This window comes from Acromyrmex echinatior, chromosome 12, assembly GCF_024713525.1.
Source record: "Acromyrmex echinatior isolate Ae372 chromosome 12, ASM2471352v2, whole genome shotgun sequence".
Lineage (NCBI taxonomy): Eukaryota > Metazoa > Arthropoda > Insecta > Hymenoptera > Formicidae > Acromyrmex > Acromyrmex echinatior.
In genome coordinates, this window is record NC_141863.1 from 1,519,144 (window position 1) to 1,536,243 (window position 17,100).

Consider the following 17,100-nt stretch of genomic DNA (forward strand, 5'->3'; position numbering starts at 1 on the left):
AAGACTTATTCTTTTTCCATACTCCAAAACTAAATTCCTTGCACAGTTCGTCTTTTATCTTTTTCTCTTCAACATGTAAAAGAAGAAGATAAACCGTGCAAGAGATTCACTCCTAAAGTACAGAAAAAGGACAAGCCTGATATCTTGATGCCCACATAGGACGTAGCCCTGATTCTTTTCTAGATTAGTCAGAGGCGTCTCTGAAATTTCAAACCAAACGATGAAAATTCGCGAGGATGAAATCTCATCCGGCGATGCCGCGAGATCGCGAGCAGTGTAGCCGTGGCAAAGATAACACTCGCGACTAGCGACTCGACTCGACCACGAGAGTGTCGGACGGCGCACGTTTTTTTCGACGTACCTGCGGACGCTCTTTTTCTTGCCTTCAGACCACGAGAGATGACGAGAAGAAACCCGTCGTCGAAACCCGTCTTCCTCATCCGTCGCTGCGACGGCGACGGCGGCGGCGACGGCGACGGCGACGGCGAGGACGAGGGACAGACGTGGATCCGGTGGATCCCGAGCGCGGAGAGGGTCGTCGCCGGAGCAAAGTCGCGGCGTGTAACGGGTTAGCCCGATGCACGGCATGACATGACATGCGTGTCGCTCACGGTACGGCGCGTCTGACGTGGCGTGCGTGCGGAAGTATATCGATCAGCTGACGGTCGGGCGGATACTGGGCCGCTTCGCGGAATTCACCATATTGTTGCGTCGGCACGCATGCGCCGAGCCCTCGTCCCTTCGTTCTGTCACTCTCCTTCTTCCTCCCTCTCCCTCTTTTCTTCCCTTACATTCTTCCTTCTCCCTCACCCCTTCGTCCCTCCCCCCTCCCGTCTATCCCGCGACGATACGTACGGAATGATTCAGCAGGAACCCGCGATGTAGTTCCGAAACGTGTTACGAGGGGATGAGAGAGAGGGGGGAGGGAGAGACCAAAATATAATCTACGATGGACTTACGTGTGTAACGTTTATCGATATGGAAAACGCGATTTTAGACAACTAAAAGAGACATTTTGGAATAAACGGAAATCTTCACAGAGAGATTCCCGTGTTTTAAAAGTTACTTTTGACGGTAGAACGAGCGGAAGGAATTTTGTTTTACGATCGAGAGCAAAATAAAGACTCGCTTCTCGTACACTGTTACGTTCATAATGTCAAATTATACTCGATTACAGTTGGTTTTAATCATTTCTATAGATCGCCACTATTCTGATAGTCAATAATTTAAAACAATGGAGTTTAACGATTTGATTAAAAAAATTTATTTTTTCCTCAAATTTATTTACTAAATGCGTTAATATGGATTATTTACTTTGAAATTTTATTCACCACAGGAACGAATTGATTTATATTTTTGACGCAGATAAAAGTTCAAAACAACAAAATATTGTTTAACTAAAGAGATTGGGTTCCTTTGAGGTATTTCTTACGACACAGTCGGTTCTTATATTTAAGACTATTCTTAAATAAGTCTTAAGATATCACGGGCCAATCATGGAACTATTAGCATCTCAAGACAGTACTTAAGACGGTCCTAAAGTAAGAACGAACTATGAATACTAGCTATCACGGTATTTTCACGATTTTTGCGAACATCCAGTTACAATTCTCTTTACTCAACCATCCTCTTCCCATTCGCTCTTTCCATTTCCCAGGCGAGCACATCCCGGACTTTTTCATTCATACGTCGCTCCTCAATATGCTAATAGTTCAATCCTACTTCGCCATACCGTCTAAATTACATTATCGTATTACATATAAATGTGTCTCCTCTCTCTCTCTCTCTCTCTCTCTCTTTCTCTTTCTCGGTTGCCTCGCATCCGCCGTCCTTCAATCCCCGATTTTACAATAGCAAGTCCCATCGCGTAACCCGCTCGTACGATTGTGCCCAAACGACTTTCTCCGATTTCTACACGTTTCCTCATTTCCCATTTTCATCGGCCCCAGTAACACTCGCAACTCTAGGAAACCCAGCGATAGCCACACAAAAACTGTATGTACGTATTTTAGCGTCACGCGAGTAGTCACGCGGTGAAATATATGTATATACGAAACACACAGGACAATAGATCGCCACAATCACTTCTCTATACTCGCGACCCGCTAACAATAATTATACACGAAAATACGAGAAAACGTGTCGTTGAATATTGATCCGTTCATCCTGGAGGACGTTTCATTTGTAGGCTGCGTCAAGGCTGCGGCTATCGAAGAGTTCGCTTAATGATGTGCGGACTGATTAATATTCGACAAATACGTGCGATAATCCGTAAAGTCCGCCATCGATTTCCTTCCGTTCGCGTACAAATTACGTCCGTCCGTTTTCCATTAGCGCACGCTCAGCCGAGACATTAACGAACCGCAACGAACGCGAAAGAATTACTTTTTCGAGCGACGATAAGCGGCGAGATAAGCGGAATAATAGAAAGCTGGAACACAATGTTAAATGGCGAAAAAATCTGCGGCACCTAACCGAGTCTTCTTTTTTTTTTTCTTCCTGAGGAAAAATCGATCCCGATGTGACACGGGATACATGTATATGTATTCGCGGAATAAAAATTGACGTTGCAATTACGCGTACGTTGTCGAGAATGGGATCAAGTTCGCGTTCGATAGAGATGCCAGAACGAACCGATGGGCAGCTCGTGCTGGAACACGTTAAATAATTACTGGTATCAGTGATAGCGCGTAATTGTCGGTTATCGCAATATAGCGGATAGCACGCAGTTAAATAATGATCGGCCATTATTGTAGCAATTCGAGAAAGACGAGACGCCGTATTTCCATCCGCCGTACCGGAGTCGATCGGGAGAGAGACGGTGAAATAAAGACGTGAAATAAAATATAATGGAGACAGAGAGAAAGAGAAAGGACGTAGAACGAGAGTGAGAGGGATGTACTGCGATTTCACGGCTGAGACGCGCGAGAGGATCCGCAGTCACGTGAGTCTTCGTGATTCTCCCTGTATCTCTCTTCTCTCCTCGTCTTTTCTCTCTTCGATCCGAGGGGAAAAAGAAACGGAAAGCTTTATTTCACTCTCTCTCGTGTCGAAACTGGTTATTCACGTCAGACGTTACAGCGACTTACATTAATCCCGCGCTGTAACGGTTGGCATTAATTGAATTCTCCAGAAAAGGCACAAGGAAAATTTAATGTCTGGGAAAACCGCGTCTCAAAGCGACATAATATATTTACCTCACGTATAATTACCTCATCTTGCAAAATATGAAATGTAATTCGCCACAAACAAGAGAGAGAGAGAGAGAGAGAGATGCTCACCACGGCCGTCAATATTATTCGCGTTTTCACGCGTCGCAACAAAAACTATGGTTGGCTATTATCGTAAGAGCAGGTATCGACACTAGCTATACTCTCTATGATTAAATAATAGTATTAAACGGACGGAACACAGCGATCACGCGCGAAAATATGCAATTTTAATGACGCATCATTTCAGTTTCATTAGCCGCCCAGGTGATATAATTGAAAGCGTCATGCGGTATACCTTTCACTGCAGTTAGAGAATCGTCGCGCATTTCCGATACTTGATTATCATCAAGTAACCTCCCGAGGCTCGCGCAGGATATAAATAGCGAATCTAATTGAATGAAAACGGCACGAAGGGAATAATTGACTCTAGTAAGGCAATCGCGAATTTCCTCGTCTTCGCTCCTCCCCGACTCATTCGAATGCGGTGCGGGTGCGAGGATCGAGCGACGGATATCTTATCCTTACGCGATCGGGTAAGGAAGCATATTTTGAATGCACGAATTTCGCACGGCGACGATGGAAAAGCGAAGAAACCGGAGAGGATTGTACGACGTATTATCCTAACGCCAACCCGGTCTTTCCCGGAATACGAAGAACAATGCCGATCTTATCGGAGATCCTTGTACACGAATAGAGAGTGCGGGACTGGTTTCGTAATTAAGTACTAAAAAAAAAGGATCCTAATAACATTATAATTCAGACCTGTCCAATTTTAGCTCCGGAGAGCTTGGGAGACCCAAAAGATTCAATGCGAATAAGATTTCAGAGACTGCGAAGTGTTGATAAGCGACGCTCAGACTTTACAGTCCCCGAAATCTTATCCACATTGATTTTTTTTTTTTTGCATCGATGGCTTTGCGTTTTGGCACCGGAAGTAAAATTGGACAGAGCTGTTATAATTATTAGCGCAACTTGCAAAATATTGACTTGCTACCCTTGAAATTTATGCGATCTCGCTGATATGAATGTATCGATCCGTTGCAACGTAATTTATATGCTATAGAAGATAATACACTCAGAAAAATGTCTGATTGAATTAATTCTGATTAAAAATGGAACAAACAAAATGAATAAAAATTTTCTAATTAAAATAATCGAAATTCTTGATATAATGAAAATCTTTTGGTTCGTCCACTTTCAATCATTTTTCTCAGTGCATTATTGTGATAAATTAATTATAATCTATCGCACCGACACAGAAGACTCGATATTGTCTGGCTCTAACTTCATCGAGTTCTCTCAAGTTTGCGAATCGAGTAATTCTCAGAGTAAAAACGATTTTATCAACTCACCTTGACACGGAGGTAAATTACTCTACGATCAACGCCAGCTTTCCACCCGTCTGAAACACAAAACACGACAAAGTTACGACCGGTTTGCCACAATTAACGACGTGAGCTCAGCAAGACGAGACTGTCCGCCAAACTGTCGTTTTTGGAGGAGACACGCGCATGTATTGTGGAACTTTCTAAGCGAAAATTGCGAAACACTCCGCATACACTCGCGGTATACAAAACATGTCGAGAGACGGACGTTTATTTTCATTCCAATAACGCGCTGAATGTTATTGACTTGAACGTACTTTGTTCGCAAGGCGTTTAACTCCTAATAGCCTTACGTACAAAATATTATTTACAGTTCTAAGAATTGAGAAACGGGTCTTAATTGTCCATAAAGAATCGCAAATTCACGGCGCGAAAAGGACAAAAATCGTAAAGACATAAATCGTAAAGAGTACCGTGTCGAATTTATGAATAATGCGTCACTTAGTCGCGAGAAAGACGGAAACTTGTAGAATCCTCGTGATGTGTCTCGTGCGAGTTTTTTTTTTTCTCCGAGACGGACGAAGCCACCCCGGCGCCGAAACAACGGTATGTCTATACAGACGAGACTAACTACAATGGCGTGCGATAATGAAATAACTTAATTTCGCTCCGGCAAACACATAGATCAACCGAGAGGGGTCGGCAGTGACAGTGCTGACTGCCGGTAGTGGTGGTGGTGATGGTGGTGGTGGCTGAAAGCGAGCGAATCCGATGCAAAATACGCGCTCGAGCAACGAAAAGTGTTGAGGCTCAAAGTACACTGTAATCCACTTTGTGAGTTTGCGATTTGCTGCTCTACGACGTATCCTTTTCAACCGAATCGCAAGCGAGCCGAGTCGATCGATTTAAGTACTCTCGAGAACAATCGAAATGCAAGAAAAATGAACGGAAGAAAAACCAATCCAATCATCTTCCTAATAAGTCGACGATTTCGAAGTATTGTAAAAAAAAAATATGTATTTGCGAAATTCTACATTGATTAGGCTAAAGCTAGAAAGATTAGTTAGGTACAGAAAATACAAAATTACTCTAAACTCTCAAACGATAAGGCTTGATTAAGAAATAAAATAATTCAATAAAAATGCTATCCAAAAATGATATGGCTACCATATATAAAATACCATATATTAAATAGGAGAGTCTTCGTGCAAGAAGGAATCAAAGAAGATTCGAGAAATAGGACTTTAGATCGTCCTAAAAATAGTATACTTAAAGTGAAAAATTAAGGTATTAGATATTATTTTAAAGCTAATCCCATTTTACGTTCAACTAATATGGTGTATAAAAAAATTGGTCAAAAAAAAAACGATGGAAATTCGATGGTTTTATCAAATTGAGAGATCTCAGATAATAAAACAGAATACAATGTGAAACATCAAGTGCGTTCATAGTGGCGTGCGGTGGTCGTGTTGAACAACGAACGATTGTAAAGCTGATTGTAAAAAGATCTTACATAGAAGAGGTTCAGGACAACCGAGAAATAGACACAAAATCCGAATAGTTATCCAAAGGTCGCGTCACACACGGAGGAGAGATGATCGACGACGACGGCGACCAAGTTCGACGTGGACGAGGACGAGGATGATGAAGAACGACGAGCACTTCGCACCGCAGCAGACCGATGTTCTCCACTTGGTACGTCCACGTTCATTTGTGGGTCTCGATGGCCTCGAACTGGTCTCTTATCCCTGGTATCGCCCAATCAAAAAACCGGCAGCGTACCGCTAGACGATTGGTCGGGCACGACCACCGTGAAGACTGCAATTGGTCAACTGGCTCGTGTCACCCATGGTTACCGTTTGCATCAACAATATCTACGGTCGATATTATGCTACTTGCTATACCTGGGCCCCGTATATGTTCTCCTCCACGTTCAGCGGGCTGCACACAAGTTGCGATTAACACCTACATAACCCCCGGGAGGGGGCAGAATTCTCGAGGGCAACCGCTTTTCTTCCACCACCGATCTCCCCTGTCGTTCTACCAGCGATCCCTACCCTTCGCGACCAGCCGAAGAGCTTCGAGAATGTTGAAGGCGACCACCACAATCGACTAAGGGTTGCGAAAACTCGGTACCACTGCACCTCAACATCCCGCGATGATTATTTTCCAAGTTAGCTCTCGCAATCTCCTTATCACGGGACTGTCTTAGGTACCACGACGCGTAACTTGCGATAGAGGAATGTATTTACATAAGGATAATCTTGGCAATTAAGTCGGAGCGACAGGCTAAGACTTGGAGGATCTACCGGTACCGCTGAATCCTATTTTCATAAAGGAAATCCTCCGCTTAGAGCGTTCGTTGTACCACAGACTTGCGCTTTGTATCAAAGACTTACATTAAGGATATATATCCTTTGTACGTGAGCATATGTCGATCTTATCTCCACCCTCGAATAATTCCTCTGACAAACTATGAAAAACCAATAGCTATTTACAATCCATGAAAGACATTTCTAATTCGAATAATAATTAAACAAATATTGTTAATTAAATCGAAATAAAGTTGAAAGATTGTTCGATAATAAAAAGCCGATATAACATTCGTAACGTGTATACGTAAATCCACGTTTTCATGAAAATGGGGAATATATTTTCGCCATCGTCGTGTACCAGTTTCCATCTCGTATCATTTTGCACGTATATATGGAATCTCAGCTCCGAAGTGTCATACAAACGGCTTCGTCTTCGAAGTCTAATTGCCACTTTAGCGATTGTTCGGTTAATGGTATTAGCTTCGGCTCTGTCCTGGCTACGTCCCAGAATTCACTGTCAGCGTTTCGAATATCGTTCTGTCTTATTTTGAATTAAGCCGTGCAATGGAGATACAATGACCGCTGTTAACGTTAATTGCTAATTTCGCAACGCCATGGCCACAAGCGCAAGTATAAATATCCAATTTCTCATAACCGAGCGCGAAATACCATTCGGCGTGCATGTGCTTCCATCCCGCTATTGAGTAAATTTAGCAACCAATAATATTATAGTCCAACTACGCTAATTATACCATAAGTTGTGATACCATATCGTTTTCATCCTCACAATATTATTTATTAATCATTTGTTAGAGAAACTTTTAACCGTAATCGATATTCACGGATCCAGTGGACATCTTCCTCAACTCCGTTGTAAAAAATTATTTATAACAAATGTCTTCCACGATCTTATATAATTGTAAATTGCGTAATTTTATTCCTCGCATTTTGGCCTTCAAAATGAAAAAAAAACGTTGAATTATGTTAATTTTAAGCAAAAATACAGTACACGGACCGGTAAATATTAAGCAAATTTTCGAACAAATATCGATTGGGATTAAACTGAATGGACTACAAGCAGAACAAATCATGTTTTACAAATAAATCGTTTAATAATAAATTAACTCGAATCGCTGATTCTCTGTATAAAAACATGAGACGATACGGAATCTGAAGACGTCGTTTATTGATCCAAAGATTGAATGCAGAATGAAACAGATTAGACGCTGCTTCACCGTCGTCTCGGATCGACGAACATTTCTCACGCGGATCATCGATGTGTCTTCACGCCATCGAAATCCTGACGACTCGAAGTACGCGGTTATCGAGCACGATCCGCGGTATTATTCGCGACTTTGGAGAGGAACCAGAATGCTCGAGGCGAGAGCGGAGGGTCACGTCCCCGTTTGACGTTCGATTATTCGCGTTATCGATCCCTCGGACCTTCTCGTGTACTCGATTCCTGCACGACGAAATGAGTGTGGCTGTGAAAGACATCCAGCATAGTGGTTTTTCCGTAAACGTGATGCTATATGTCACGATCCGTCGCAAACTCATAAATTTGAAATCCACCTCAAAATATCTGAACGCAAAAGTCAGTATTATATTCTTCCAGGAGTCCGTTGAATGATTAATATTCGGCCAAAAAAAGATTTTTAATAACAATCGTCATGAAATAATGTAGATCATTTCAACACTCTAAAAAAATCTGTGTGGATTATTTAACACCTGTGATGTGAATTTTACACCCATGCGATGTTGAATTCACACCAGAGGTGTTAAATCCACACCGATATTTTTTAGAGTGTTGAAATGTTCTCCTCAGTCCTATTGCTCGTAGCTGAGCGCGATGACTTCTCTCATGTGCCTGTGATACGCACACTGGTTGTATGAGACTTACAGTTTAACGACGATTTCAAACGAAATTTTGTCAGAAAGAAGTGCTCTTGGCAAAGATAGACTGAAAGAAAAGATTGGCTGAACGACATAGCATTTTTAATTGGTTGCATCAGAAAATATTATGCTATACTTTACCATCTAATTTTCTGCAGCAGCTAATCTTTTCTTTCAATGTACTCTCGGTGAGCTTTAGAGTGCATAAGGCGTACCTTCTCACCGTGTTGGTATTAATATTAATATGAACTTGATGTGGATTCCAAATCCCTGATGTTTATATAACACCATCGTGATGTGGTTTTAAAACCTTATAGTGTTAAATCCACATCATATTGTTAATATTAACATCAACGTCAACCAACATAGTGTGGATTTTAAATCTCTGATGTTTATATCAACATCATGATTTGAATTTAAAACCCATGATGTTAAATCCATATCACATTGGTATTTATATTAACACAATGAGAATTATGTAGATGTTGCTATTTTTTTAGAATGAAGCTGTCAAAATCAAGATTGTGTAATATTTATACGAAATCGAAGTTCAACTTATAAACACAGCAAACATTACAACAGGAATATGACGAATGAATCGTGAAAAAAATAAATAAATATTCGTTTCTAGCAATCAATACCGTAAAATCGATACCGAAATGCGAAAACGGCACACGATCCAGTGGAAGAAGGGCGACGTGTGATAAATAATTCAGAAATTAGATAATATCGTGCACGTTGCTCGTTCCATGGAAACTGGTTCGATTGGTTCGCCTTGTTTTTTAAGAGGAAACCGTATTACCCGACACGCCAACCTTGTTGTCCTGTACAATGCGAACGAGTTCGCCAATGCCACTTGTCAATTAAACCACACAATCACATCTTATCCAATCTAATAAAATATGACAAATGTCTGTCAATCCGAAATAAAGCTGACGAATTTCTTGTCGAATCTTAAAATAAGTATAAATTTCCAGACGTTCTATTTTTAAATCGCCTCGGCAAGCTATTCGACTTGACTGAACCAAGCTCGAAGAAAATTTGAAGGTTGCATAAAATGTAAACGCTACACAAATTTATTTTTGTCATATTACTTAACGTTTGCCTAATATAAGAAATTCCATTTAAAGTTTAATCAATCCCTCCTCTAGTAGATAAGCCTCACGTATACCGATGTTTACTGACTTTTATCGAGTTAGCGATGCGGCGCGCGATCGGATTATAAAAACAAAATTAAGGCGTCACGTGAATCATGATATTACGTCACGGCGTTAAGGCGAGATTCACTTTGACGATGACGAACGACCGATTGTGAGAACATTTCTAAACGCGGTACGACAAACTCAGTGATTACGCGATGCATTTTCTGCATGGAGTCGACCGACGATAAATCTTTCATGGAGCCTAAGGGTTTTCATGTTTCTTATTTGCGAGTGCAACATATCTTTCTTCCGCGAAGCCATCAGTGAAATCACTTTATACACCACCCTCGGAGAAAGCGTAATTGCGAAAGTTGAAATTGGCGATAAAATTGTCGCAGCTTGTTAAAATTGTGCAGGAGCAGCTGTGAAAAAGTCGACAATTGCAAGTACCCTTAAGAAATGCAAAGTTTATCCGTATAAATGAACGAATTGCACCTGTACTGCGCGCTTATGAAGACCTCCACAGTCATTAAAAAGTTTTAAAAAGTAAATCTCTGCTTATGCACGCTATATTATCGATCTTGTCTTCTTTTTCGACTTAAAAAAAAAATAACACATTCATCTTTATTTATTAGGAGGTGGATGCTGCGTGGTAAACGATCCTGAGAAGAAGTCGCGGAAGTGAGTTTACGAAGAGACAACAATGCGAGAGCAGTGGAGGCAGCGCGCGAAGAGAGGGTGATGACCGGAAAGGGTGAATGAACGGAAATCACGAGCGACTTCATAGGGAAAGGGAGAGTACGTGAGAGAGCGGCAAGAAGACGCGAAGGAAGACAGCCAGGAAGTGTAAAAGGAGAATTTATCGTTACTCAATGTGCTTTCCTCCTTTGTAGGTGTAAAAACAAGAGAAATAGTCGTGAAGCTCAGTTTTTTTTTCTACAAAAAAAAGCACGTGGCAAACCTCTGTGACTGTGTCATGACGAAAAAGCACGCACAGAATCATCTCACAGCAGAACGGACGGTGGCAAACCTGACGAAATGGAGATTAATCAATAATAATGGAAAAACGATATTTTTGCTAAAATATCCAACATTTAGTTAAATACAGATCTGAAAATAATTTGGTTCTTCGGATTATCAAAATAATTATATAAAACGTTGAAACTGATTGCTAGAACTTCGGAATATTCTGCAGCATTGCTTGAAATTCCTACGTTATTATTTTGATGGTGCAACAAAATTATTTTCATAATCGTATACTGTTAAATTCGTGTCAAATGTCAAATTTGAATTATTTATTTAATCATTTTTATAGGTCGTCACAGCTCGGTATGTCGTTAATTTAATTTAAGCAATAAAGTTAAACAAGCTAACTTAAGAAAATGTATTAAATTTAACTCAAATTTACTTTATTATTTACTACGTGCATATATTAATGTTACATTATTTATTTTGTGAAACTAACCACCGAATGGATTGATTTGCATTTTGATACATGAAAGATGAAAATAACAAAAGGTTATTTAACTCAAGAGATCGAATTACTGTTCCCTCATTATATCTAACAGTGTAGCTAAATTTTTAGATCACTGCAAAAATTCGTGCCCAATCTATTATTCAAAGTTCAAACAGCTGCAATTTTATTAAAAATATACGAAATTTAAATAAAAAAAAAAGGGTTTTAAAGCTTGAAGTCTCTACTTTCGAATGGTTACTATATTCTTTGAATTTATGTGAGTTTTGTCATTTTTACATATAGAAAACTACGAGTTAAACAAAACGGGGGATTTTTTCTTCACTTTGTAAGTCTGTCACATGTCCAAAAAAAAATTTGCAAAAAAATTTTTGAACTTCTAATGTAAAAAAGCTTAAAGTTTTTCCTATAAAATCATTTAAAAAAAAATGTCCCTACGATTTTTTGTTACTGAGTTGTGAGGCAAATTAAATAAAAGGAATATTTTGACTTTCATTGCTCGTAACTCCGTCAAAACTATTACAATTTAAAAAAACAAATTCTTAAATTTTCTCATCAGATAGAGTATGACTTAGATTTGATTTTATTTTTAACAAAACTGCAGCCGTTTGAACTTTGAATAATAAATCGGACTGAGAATTTGTGCACTGATCTAATACTTCAGTAAAACCGTCTTTTCTGTATATATGTTACGCGATGATCGTTCTTTCTCCGCGTTCAAGGGAAAACTCGCGCGGATGTACTCGACCGAAAATGGGACTGTCGAGTAAACAACATCGTAATAAACGAGTGGAATGTCCCGGAGCGAGCGAAGAAAGATAGTCCATCGCCGGTCTCGTTCCCTTTCATTTAACTCGCAGTCCTTCGACACCGCGGTCTCAAGATGCCCCCGGGTCGTGAGAAAGATTCCTCGGATCGTTTTCATCCAGCTACGAGGAAGGCAAGTACAGTCCTCCGCGAGGACTGTTTCCATCTCTTTCTTTCTCCCTCTCCGTCTCTATTCTCTCTCCGCCCCACCCTCGTATCGGCGACGATTTTTTTCTAGCTTTCAAAACCGGCTCCGGCGCGAGGACAATGGTCTTCACCATCGTGCGACCGGGCGTTCCACGTGAAAACGCTCTCATCGTTCACGATCAAACAGCAGTAACCGCGCGGTTTCTTCGTTCCTCGAGGATCACTTTGCGCTACTTTCGCGAGAAAGTCCTCTTCGCAGGCGAAGACGTTTTTATTACGAAACCTCCACCTCGAGGAATTTATTGCCACCGGTTCGCCAGCGGTTGAGCTGCGACTCCCGTAAACAGATACGACGAGATGTCGTAATTAACCCTTTCAGCTTTGAGTCGTATCTTAATATCGGTATACATGTTTTAGCCATGAAGATAATTCTATTACAAGTTTACGTCAAAAGTGCTCGGGCGAGTTATACTCAAGTTTGCGGTCCCCGGAACCGCACACTTGCGAAAATATATAGTAAGTCGTATATCGCGTAATGCGCGAACGTGAAGAGAATGATTTATCCAGCAGATCCGACGTATTCAAATTCGTTAAAACTGGTATGCTTGGAAGTTATGAATGCAATTTAGCGGCCGAGAGAGAGAGAGAGAGAGAGAGAGAGATCTTCTGGTCAGTCCCGCCCAATATTTCTGGCACGCGTTCACCATTGAATCGTGCCAATTCTCGACTTTATTTTCGTCCCGATACGATATAAATACATGTGGGGCGATCAATATACACGATTTTGAAAAATAAGAAAACGTCATATTTATAAAAGAGTTGGCAGGATCCTCGTAACACGACTTTCATTTTCACACACAATTCTCAAATGCTGCACACAGAAAAATATCATTTCGTTGGTAAGAAAAGTGATTATTCAATTTCCTTTCTTCCTTTTAAATAATATTTATCTTTAACAAAGAATATTTTTTTGATAATTATTTTTAAATATACTTATTACAAATTTTAGAAAACTCATTATTAAGTAAAACAAGAATAATTTTCTTTTAAAAATTATAAAATTGAACGAAGAAACGACTTCATATTATAATAAGCAAATTGAATTTGTTTCAATTTAATGATCTTGATTGAAGTATTAAACTTTCTAGGATTTTCAAAATATATTTTGAATAAATTTTACGCTTATGAGAAACTTATGATTGATTTGCGGATATATGAACTTTTAAAAGACTTGAAACAAGCAATTATTATTTGCTACAGATGTATTTTTTCTGTGTGGGCAATAATAATATTTATTGTCAAATTAATTTGTGATATTACTACTCTAATTCGGTTAAGAATTGAGTTTCTAGACTGAAAATTAAATTCGACATGTAGTTTGCAGGATTATTTGCACCTATGTAAATAAATCCACATCGAATTATTTAAAGCTCTAAAGATCCAACTTAGTCCTTTAAGACTTTCATTTCCTAGTTGTATTCACATTATGGTGAATATCTTAAAAGATATTTCGTTTAATATTCATCTTTCCTACTTTCTCAATAACTTTCTCGAGCTATTTATCGCCATCATCATCGATTTATCGAGTATTGCTGAATAGGTTTTATCATATCGCAGAAACGTGACCCGGAAGTTAAAAAAATCGGTGCTGTGAATCTTCTAATCTATACATAATGTGTATATACAATGTGTTTACATTTCGTCAGCACCATTATAATTTTGAAGCTTCTCGATGAACATAAAACTCACTTATCAGCGATAATTTGCAAAACGTTTTCTCGTTTCAGCCTTGACTTCTGCAACACTATAAACTTACACTGTTGCGATCAAGTGTTGCATTACGCAACACTATAAACGAAACAAATGATGACTTCTTTTTATTACGCATTATTCATTGATATTCAAACATTATACTTGCATTAGAGATAACATCAGGAGTAAAACAGTGATAATCGACAAAAAGATATTCCTTTCAGGATGAATACAATTTGCATCGCCTTTCCTTTGATTGGAATGATATAACCGTGAGAACTTGGCGTTCCGCTCAATGTACCACAGAAAATGCGAGAGGCTCGGCGCGTCGGGCTTTCCTCGTGGCGAGTTTCTCCAACTTCGGAGAAGGAAAGTGTGAAAATGTCTGCCCCAGCTTCCCTCTCCCCGCAATCTTCTTCGTTCCTCCCGTACCAGCGTTGGCGTGCCGCGGCATTGACGAACTTAGAAGTTTCCGCAGCGGAAATCTCGCCCGGACGGAACTTTCCTATTAACTCTTCTCTCGTGAAATAAGAGGAAATTCTCTCGGGATACTTCATGGCGAGGACGATTAACGCCACCGCGAAGAGGAAGAGAAGAGGGACGGCGAATATACAGAATATTGTTTATGCCTTCACATTATTCGCAATCGCCGTCGTCCGTTATTAGTCACGGTTGTAAACCAAGTGAAAAAAGCTGTGGTTAACTCTCGATTCGTCGTAGAAATAATAAAGAGAAATGGAAGATCTCGAAATTGAACTACTAGGTGGTTCTCATGCAATTAAAGCCGCAGTCTAGGCGATTTTTTTTTTAATTATGGTATTCTATAAGAACGCGGAATAGACGTATTCAACTGCGTTAAAATTCAACGGGAGGATTTCAAATATATTGGGTCATTTAAAAAGTATCCGCGGTTTTTTCATTCAAAAATTGAACAAAAAACCGCGGATACTTTTTAAATAACCTAATATGAGGATTTAAAATAAAGAAAAATGGAAGCTCTCTGGATATCGAACTGCTAGGTTCTTATCTACCAAAGTAGTCGTAAGCAATTTTTTTTCTTTTTTTGGTTATAGTAGATTCTTAGTTACGGAAGATTCTTCGAGATGGGAACACAGGATAGGAGAGACGTATATTCAACGATTGCGTTAAAATTCGACGAGGGAATTCCTAATATATATGAAGGTTTAAGATAAAGAGAAATGGAAGATCTCGATGATGAATTACTAAATTCTTACGCCGCAGTCGTAAGCGATTTTTTTTTTTCAGTTATGATACATTAGTTGCAGTAGATTCTTAGGACGCAAGATAGACGACGCTTATTTGACGATTGCGCTAAAATTCAACAGGGGAATTCCTTGTACAAAGTTTAAAATAAAGAGAAATGGAATAATCCGATGTTGAACTGCTAGATTCTTAAGTAACCAAAGCCGCAGTCGGACGCAATCTTTTTTTTTAGTTATGACAGATTATTAGTTACAGTAGAGTCTTCAAGATAGAAACGCGCAAGATAGTCTTATTCGACGATTGCGTTAAAATTCAAGGATTCCTCGTATATACAGAGAGAAGATTTAAAGCGCCTACGTTTGATATCCAGAAACAAAACAAAACTACCCCGGCGCTGTAATAATAAGGTATACACATGTATAAAATATGGAAAGCGAGCAGATGACGGTTTCCGAACGCACGCCCACTACCCGAGGCGAATATTACTTTTCACTTGGGTGGATTCGATATTACAGGTATAGAACAGAACAATCGAGAGAGTCTGCGAAAACGGCGGCAGCCCCCTCGCTACGAGTCGCGGCCTCGGCGGTTGTTAGATCGAGGGTAGAGAATAGTATAGAGAACGGTTATGGTAGTAGAGACCGTTCGTGGTATCAATATTTTAAGGGTGCACGTTCCTCCATCGATCGCATTTTCTGCATAATTAATCGCCACTCCACCCCCGGCACGTCGACTCTCACCGTGCACACCGCCTAACGTGTACACGCCACACGGACACATGTATATGCACCACCACCGCGACCACCCTATTACTGCCACCCTCTACCTTGCTTTCTTTCTCTCCCTCGGCCGCGCGTATCAGACCGAATGGCGAATCTCGGGGATCGAATCCGCGTCACGACTGCAAGTTAAGTGGATTTCGATCGAATCCGCGGCACCAGAAGGTACCGCCGAGATGGAGGACGAGCGGGTAGAAAAGAATTTCGAATGTTTGTTCTTTTGCAAAGGACCCGCGGGAACGCGTCGGTCGGTAAAACCAAACACGGTCCGGAGAAAGAAGCTTCGGGAGAATTGGGAAATAAAAATATTTTCTCGTCTCGTTTGCCAGAAAACTCGGTTACTGTTTCGTTACGAATGCATGACTTATCGCTTCGGAATAATAAAGTTCGAAAAAGCAGATAGCCCGTCCCAGTTTCTCACCTCGAAAGGCGAGGCGGCTTATTCTGTATCGAGATTGCCTCGGCGGTTGTAATAAAGGTCAGTCCTCTCGACTGACGAGACCGATCCTTTACTGAAATCTGCCTTATAAATCTAAATTCACGCAAATAAGATCATCGTCCAGGGCGATCGGAGGGTATCGTTGACTTAAATCTCAAGCCACAATCTGCCCAAGTTAATCTTTCGAAATGAGGCTCTCGCGCAGAAAATTGAGATGTGGCGTTCGTTTTCATTTTCATTATGCAATTATTTTTAAATTATAACCAAATATCACGCGATTTTACCTTGAGCATAGATCTGTGTTAGAGAAAATTTTGTGAAATATATAATTAATTTAATCCCGAGCAGGAAAAGGATGTAAGTTGAACTAATAGCGTTTCTCATTGGTGCACTTTAAAAGCCGTTCTACATAAATCGACATAAAGATGTACGTTTAATAAAAATAGAAACGAATTAAACCGCGAAATCCTCAATACATTTTATTATAATATTTAATAAAATATATATTAGTATTTTATTAATCGAAATATCTCACTTTTTACATTCAGATTAAGTTAGTATACAACGGCTTTAATGTGCACTGAGTGCGTG

General features: G+C 40.0%; 1 protein-coding gene across 6 annotated transcripts in view; it reads right to left on the reverse strand.

Moving 5' to 3' along the window:
* Nucleotides 1-17,100, reverse strand: part of HnRNP-K (Heterogeneous nuclear ribonucleoprotein K) — a 122,129-nt gene that overhangs the window by 80,408 nt on the left and 24,621 nt on the right. For 3 of the 6 annotated variants that reach the window (XM_087411896.1, XM_087411898.1, XM_087411893.1), the window contains exons 1-2: nucleotides 6,051-6,575; nucleotides 4,565-4,614 (exon numbers count right to left, since the gene is read on the reverse strand). The gene's annotated coding sequence lies outside the window, so the exon portion shown is untranslated. The other 3 variants (XM_087411897.1, XM_087411895.1, XM_087411894.1) reach the window with 2 other exon arrangements.